The sequence below is a fragment of the Octodon degus genome, unplaced genomic scaffold, assembly GCF_000260255.1.
Source record: "Octodon degus isolate 3935 unplaced genomic scaffold, OctDeg1.0 scaffold00028, whole genome shotgun sequence".
Lineage (NCBI taxonomy): Eukaryota > Metazoa > Chordata > Mammalia > Rodentia > Octodontidae > Octodon > Octodon degus.
Window position 1 is genome coordinate 9092324 of NW_004524604.1, and position 6002 is coordinate 9098325.

The 6002-nt window shown below is 45.1% G+C and overlaps 1 non-coding gene across 1 annotated transcript; it reads left to right on the plus strand.

The window, feature by feature from the left end:
• The first annotated feature begins 1181 nt into the window (after nt 1-1181).
• Nucleotides 1182-1286, plus strand: LOC111816234. The gene has a single exon (XR_002820681.1). It is a non-coding gene; the product is annotated as a U6 spliceosomal RNA (small nuclear RNA).
• The last annotated feature ends 4716 nt before the right edge of the window (nt 1287-6002 follow it).

A 6002-nucleotide genomic window follows, 5' to 3' on the forward strand; every position in this document is an offset into this window, starting at 1 on the left:
AATTATTAGTTTCCAGGTAAATGCAAATTTAAACTTCAATGTGATACTATTGCAGACTCATTAGAATAACTAAAAATAGTAACAGTAAAAATACCAACTGTTGGCCAAGACATAGAGCAGTGGTGGTGAACCTATAGCACATGTTATTATTTTTTTTTTTTAAGACAAAAGATGTTCACGTATGAGATTTTGTTCCCCTACACTAAACCCTCAGCATTCAGGTTAATTGCTGTGTTGTCAGCACTTTGTGATAAACATGTGGGTTTTGAGTTGTCATTTGGGCACTTGTCTCTAAAAGGTTTGCCATCATTGACATAGAGCAATAGGGCATATAAAAATGCTGCCAACTTTGGAAAGCACTTTGGCAGTTTCACATGATGTTAAATATATTTTCTAAGTGACCCAAGCATTCTAAAATATTCAAAATATTTGCCTCAGAAAGTATTTAACATAAAGATACATGCACTTTTCTGCCTAATAGCCCTAAAGATATAAATAATCCAAATGTCCACCAACAAGTGGATCCATAATAAAAGTGTGGTGAAACCTTATTGGCTTAAATGTGATACATTAAATTCCATAATCATCTATTTGTTTAGGTGAACGCTATGTAACTCATCTTCCTTTTTTTTTTTTTTGTATTTTAGGGAAGGGTCTACAGGGTGTTTAGGGTCTTACTACTAGATGGGACTCCTTGTGACCCACCTGTTTACAGCCTCCCAAGTGCTGCGATTATAGGTGTGTACCACCACACCCAGTCTCAATCAACATCTCAGCATGCCCTGTGGTTGGGGCCAGCATGGCAGGCCCAGGGATCGAATCCCCGGGCCCTGAGCCTGCCTGTAGGTGCTTTAATCCACTGAGTTATTTGGCCAGCCCTGTAACCCATGTTCCTCATTCACCTTCAACTTCTGCCAGGCCAACTGCTGTGTCTACTTTGCTAGATACAGAGTCTCTGTGCCTACAAACACAGTGCTCAGCAAGTGGAAGGTCCCCAACGGTCTTTTAATGAAGGGATGCACACAGAATCAGAAGAAATAATGCAGGGAATAAGCCACTGACCGGAGGCACGGCTGCATTCACCAAGCAAACAGGAAATAGGAGCTCAGAGAGAAGTACATCCATGCGTTCCAAAGCCAAGGAAGAAGGCACTTTGAAATGAAATGTCTTAAAATGTAGAAGTGCTTGCTTCGGCAGTACATATTCTAAAATTAGAATGATGCGGAGAGTAGCATGGCCTCTGCACAAGGATGACATGTAAAAAGAAATAGGGGAGAAAGCTTCCTGCGTAATGACATGGAGGTGGATGAGGTGAGATAGGAAAAAAAATTGTGAATTTTTGTCTTATTCCTGGAATATGCAAAGGGAAGGCAGCTCATCCACTACTCTAGCTCCCCCCAGCTTCAAATCGAAGCCCACATCCAGGTCACATCCTTTTCTGCCAACCTGTGCTGTGGAAGCCTTGGACTGCTGCTGCTCTGCAGTCCCCACATCCATGACACAGGAGGACTTGGAGTCTTCTCCCTGCTGCCCTGCCAGGTCTTGGGCTTGGGGCGTCCAAGGGAGCTTCTCAGATCTCTCTGTACCACATGCACCAGAGACAGTAAATTATAAGCTGAAAATTCATTTCATTTGTGCAAAACTTGAATTTATTTAGACAAAGGCAGATGGAGAGGATGGATAATCTTGTTACATTTCAGCACACTACCCTTTATTAGGAAGAATGGAAACATAATGCATTACACATTCCTTTCTTTCTGTCTGCTTCCCTTTGCCTAAAATCAGGTTTATTATTAATATAATGAATTCATCTCGCCTCCTTCTCAATTCCATTAGCCTGTACTTGTAATTAAGTTCTGTTCACGTTGTCCTTTTCAACAGCTGAGAGACTTTTTTTTTTTCTTTTTTGATGTAGCTATTTTCCCCAGACCTCAAATCATTTGCACAAATGAACTGCTGCTACTACGCATATGAAATGTCTTAATCAAATTATAATTTTTTTCTCAGATGTTAGGAAATTGTCTAGACCCTTCTGTTCCCCCAAAATGCTCTGACTTGTAGAAAAGATTTTATAGAACTTTGAGGCCAACACTTGACTAGGAATTTTGGGGCAGAAAAGGCAGGGGGCATCTTTGTCTGGTTCCAAAGGCTTTGATATTGGTCTGCTCCCAATCAGCCAGTCAGTAGCTATCTCCCCTCTTGCAACCAACTTGTTCTCTTTCTCCAAATGTGTACACCCAATCTCTCCAGTGAAGTTTAAGCCACTGAGACCATGAGGACAGAAGAAAAGATGATAAAAAAAAATAGTATCCACTAGAATTCAGTGACTAGAAAAATAAACCCCAGCTCTCCCTACACTCAAGTTCACATTCAAAGGGGTTGGAATGTCTCTTCCCCACTGGGCAGCTGGGAAAGCAAATCCCAGTCCCGCCCTCCCAGATGCAGGCCAGCTTGATCAAGCTAATCTGTGCCTCAGCTCCCTCACCTATAAAACAGGGCTAAGAATTCCAACTCACTTTACAAAGTTACTGTGAAGCTTGAATTTTGAGCAAGTGTGAAAGTCACTGAGCACAGTGCTTGGCTGAGAGCTCAATAACAGTATTAATGATGTCCCTCAAGACTCAGATACTGTCCAGGGAAATCTTCAGGTTTCCAGAATTTGACCCACAGATCTAGGAAAGCAACTGTTCTCTCTTGGGTCAGTTCCATAGTTATTCGACAGAGAGACTGTCCTGAGGGGATGTGGAGGGCACTTGAGAGCCAGTGATTCTTCTCCCACAAGTCAGAGCCTGAAGGAAGCTGCTCCCCACTGCTTTATTTCAACCCTACTGGAGTTTCTTCTTGTTTTAGTTAGAGGTTTGTTCCTGGGCCATTCCATTCCTCGGGCTAACAACACTGGAGAGCTTAGTGTTAGCTTTAAGCGGTGTCAGGGAGGTCTGCTATTGATTGGTATTTTGAAAATCAGCAAGTAAGACCCTTTCACCTCTCATGCCTGCTCTAAAGACCTGGATCACAGAGAAGCCAGCACAGCTTCTGGTCCTTCACTCTAATTGACTCTGGGTCTCATCTTTGCTGACCTCTGGAGACAAGTCTTGGCAGCTCGGGCACTGAAGCCTTGACTAATGATCTTTTCCAGAGTGCTGAACTTGCACACTTGTCTTGTACCCTGAGCAAGACACCTCTGACCAGGTTCTGTTCTTCCTCAAGCAGGGGCAAAGCAATCTGCCCAGCAGATACAAGGCCATGCGATCCCACGCTGTCAGTGAATGGCAGAGTCTCGCACACCTTTATTACACCCTTTGAAGCCTCCTGGAATGAATTCACATAAACCACTGCTTGCAAACTGGCTGGCAAGTTTTTATGACTGCTCCTGGGCTCTGAGGACAGAGCACATTTTCTCAAACTTAAATCTTCTAAATTGGAGTTGCCACCTTGAAAGGGTAAGCTGACCCAATGTCCTTGCTGGTCAAAGAAACTTCTAAATGCAGAAGAAAAATTAACACCTTCCTTTTCAGACATGGATGAAAGAGGCCACAAGGAGGTCAGATTATTGGCTCAAGTCAAATTGCTAAAGTCTTTTGAGTTTATTTTTACAGATGGAAACATGGTACAATGGCAGTGCTTTCTCCCTCCTCTGTCACAGCCTTTGCTCCCATCATGCAGACATACCTCAGAGCCTCAGAAACCCCCAGGCTGCACCTGTCTGCCCACCCCTGAAAACACAGTAGGCCCTGCTGGTCCTGGAAAGTCACACATCACCAGAAACATCACTCCAGAGTGAATAGGAAGCCATGTTGGAGGCAAGACAATGTCACCTTCAACTTCTACCAGGACCTACCACCAACCAGGACAGTGCCACTCCTCAGATGTGAGCACCCCTGGGTGCTGTATGAGGTAGAGAAAAGAATAAAAGAGCACTTCTGTTATGATTTAAGTCTAGAATATTCCCCCAAACTCTCATGCATTCAGGAGCGGGGCTCTTGGGATATGATTGGATCATGTGGGCATTGCGCTTACCTCTGGATGCATCTACTAATAGTTCAGCAGATGAGTGTACTGTTAGAAGGTGGGGTGTGGTTAGAGGTGGGACCCCAAGGGGCATGGCCTGGAAAGGCGGATCACTCTCCTGGCTCGTCCCTCTCTCTCTGCTTCATGGTGACCATGATGTGAGCAGCTCTCCTGCCAGATCCTTCCACCATACTTGTTTTGCTTTGGGACCACCTGAGTATGGACTGAATCCTAAAGCTCATGAGTCAAGATAATCTTCCTCTGGTAAGTTGTGGGTGTCAGGTGTTTTGTCCCAGGGAGGAGAAGGTGATAACTGCAACTTCTGACCTGAAAGAACACGCTGTCTTATGAGGACTCAGGACTCAGTCCTAGGGAAATGGCCTTCGGATACTAAAAGTCACAGAGATCTAGGGCTCTGGAGCCAGACTCCTTGGGTTGGAATCCAGTGTCTGCATGATAACTGTGAGACTGTGGGAAGATGCAGGTCTTCCCCATCCTTAGAACCTGATGAGGTAGGTATAAGGACTCAGATTCACAACATGCAAAATATACACTTGATTTAAAAGTCTCATTGAAGAATTTAACCAACTTACAGCACCTCCCCCTGTCCCCGCAAACAGCTTTCTGCTCCAGAAGAAGCAAGGCCCAACCTTCCTCCTAAGACCTGCACAACCTTCCGATAAGTGTCTCTGCAGCCTCAGTTTCCCCTGCTCTCTCCCTTATGCACTCAGCACCCTTCACACTGGCTTTCTTGTTGCTCTGATATGAAGAACTTCCTCCCAAACTATTGTTCTCCCACCTGGAATGCTGTGTCACCCCATACCCCTCCTGCCTCCCACCATTTGCCTCTGCTCATGCCGGTTATTTTATTCAGTGCTGCCTCTTTCATTTTATCTAACCACTTTATCTAAAATAAAAATGTACCATTCTTGTCACTCTGTCCCCTTACCTGGCTTTATCTTTTTTATAGAACACTGCTAGCTGAACGATACCATTTATTTCTTTTCTATGTTCACCACAGTATCCCTAGAGCCAAGAAGAATATCTGACAAATAGTGTGCACTCTGTGAGTGCTCACCCAGGAATGAGCGGTACATGGGTACTCATCAGATGGGAACCACTTCCCTGACTGTGGGCAGTGCCTGGGGTCTCCAGCCTCCTCTTGCCTGGCCCACAGCAGCTGGGTGGCCCCATGATAGCCCCAGCTGTCCTTCACCTCCTGGCGCTCCCCCTCAGGCACTCACATGTGCATTTTGTTTGTTTCTCTCCTGTCCCAACATTTCCCACTGGATCTGAACCCAAGAATTGCCCTGGGCAAGAGATTAATGTCTCCAGGAACCAGTGGAGGCAGAGCTGCCACTGCCCCGGCCATCTGGCTATGATTCAGATACTGAGGAGGGTGTTCTGCAGAACTACAGGATGTCTTGGTGCAGCGCAGGCTCCAGGATGCAGCACAGTGAGCTCAATCTCACATCCTTACTATGGCTTTTTTTTTTTTATCCTCTCTCACGCTCCCCAGCCTCCTACATCTGTTCCTAGGGATCATCTCCCAAATAACACCATGCCCTAGATCCAAGTCCCTGCCTTTGGCTCTGTTTTCAGGGAAACATTGAACACAAAGTCTAAAGGTAGCCCGAAGAGGGAGGAATTGTCCAGAGCACGGCTAGGCTGCCATAGACAGGCACACAGAGTCATAAATGAAATGAGCTCTCAGTTCTTTACAGTACAGAAAAGTATGGATTTGCAACTCAGAAGAGCTCTTCCCTGCAGTGAAGTTTTCAAGTCTTGAACAGCAAAGAAGTAGAGTCCATGTGGACCCACGTCAGCCCTACAAGCTGGTAGCCATGCAGCCAGGCTTCCTGCTTCTTCCTCAGCCCTTCTTCAGAGACACAAGATTTGTAAGAATGCTTTTGGCTTCCTAATGAAAATTTAGCCTTTCAAGTCTTATTAACTCTAATGGGGAAAAATACCTCAATTTATTTTTTTCTGGAGGT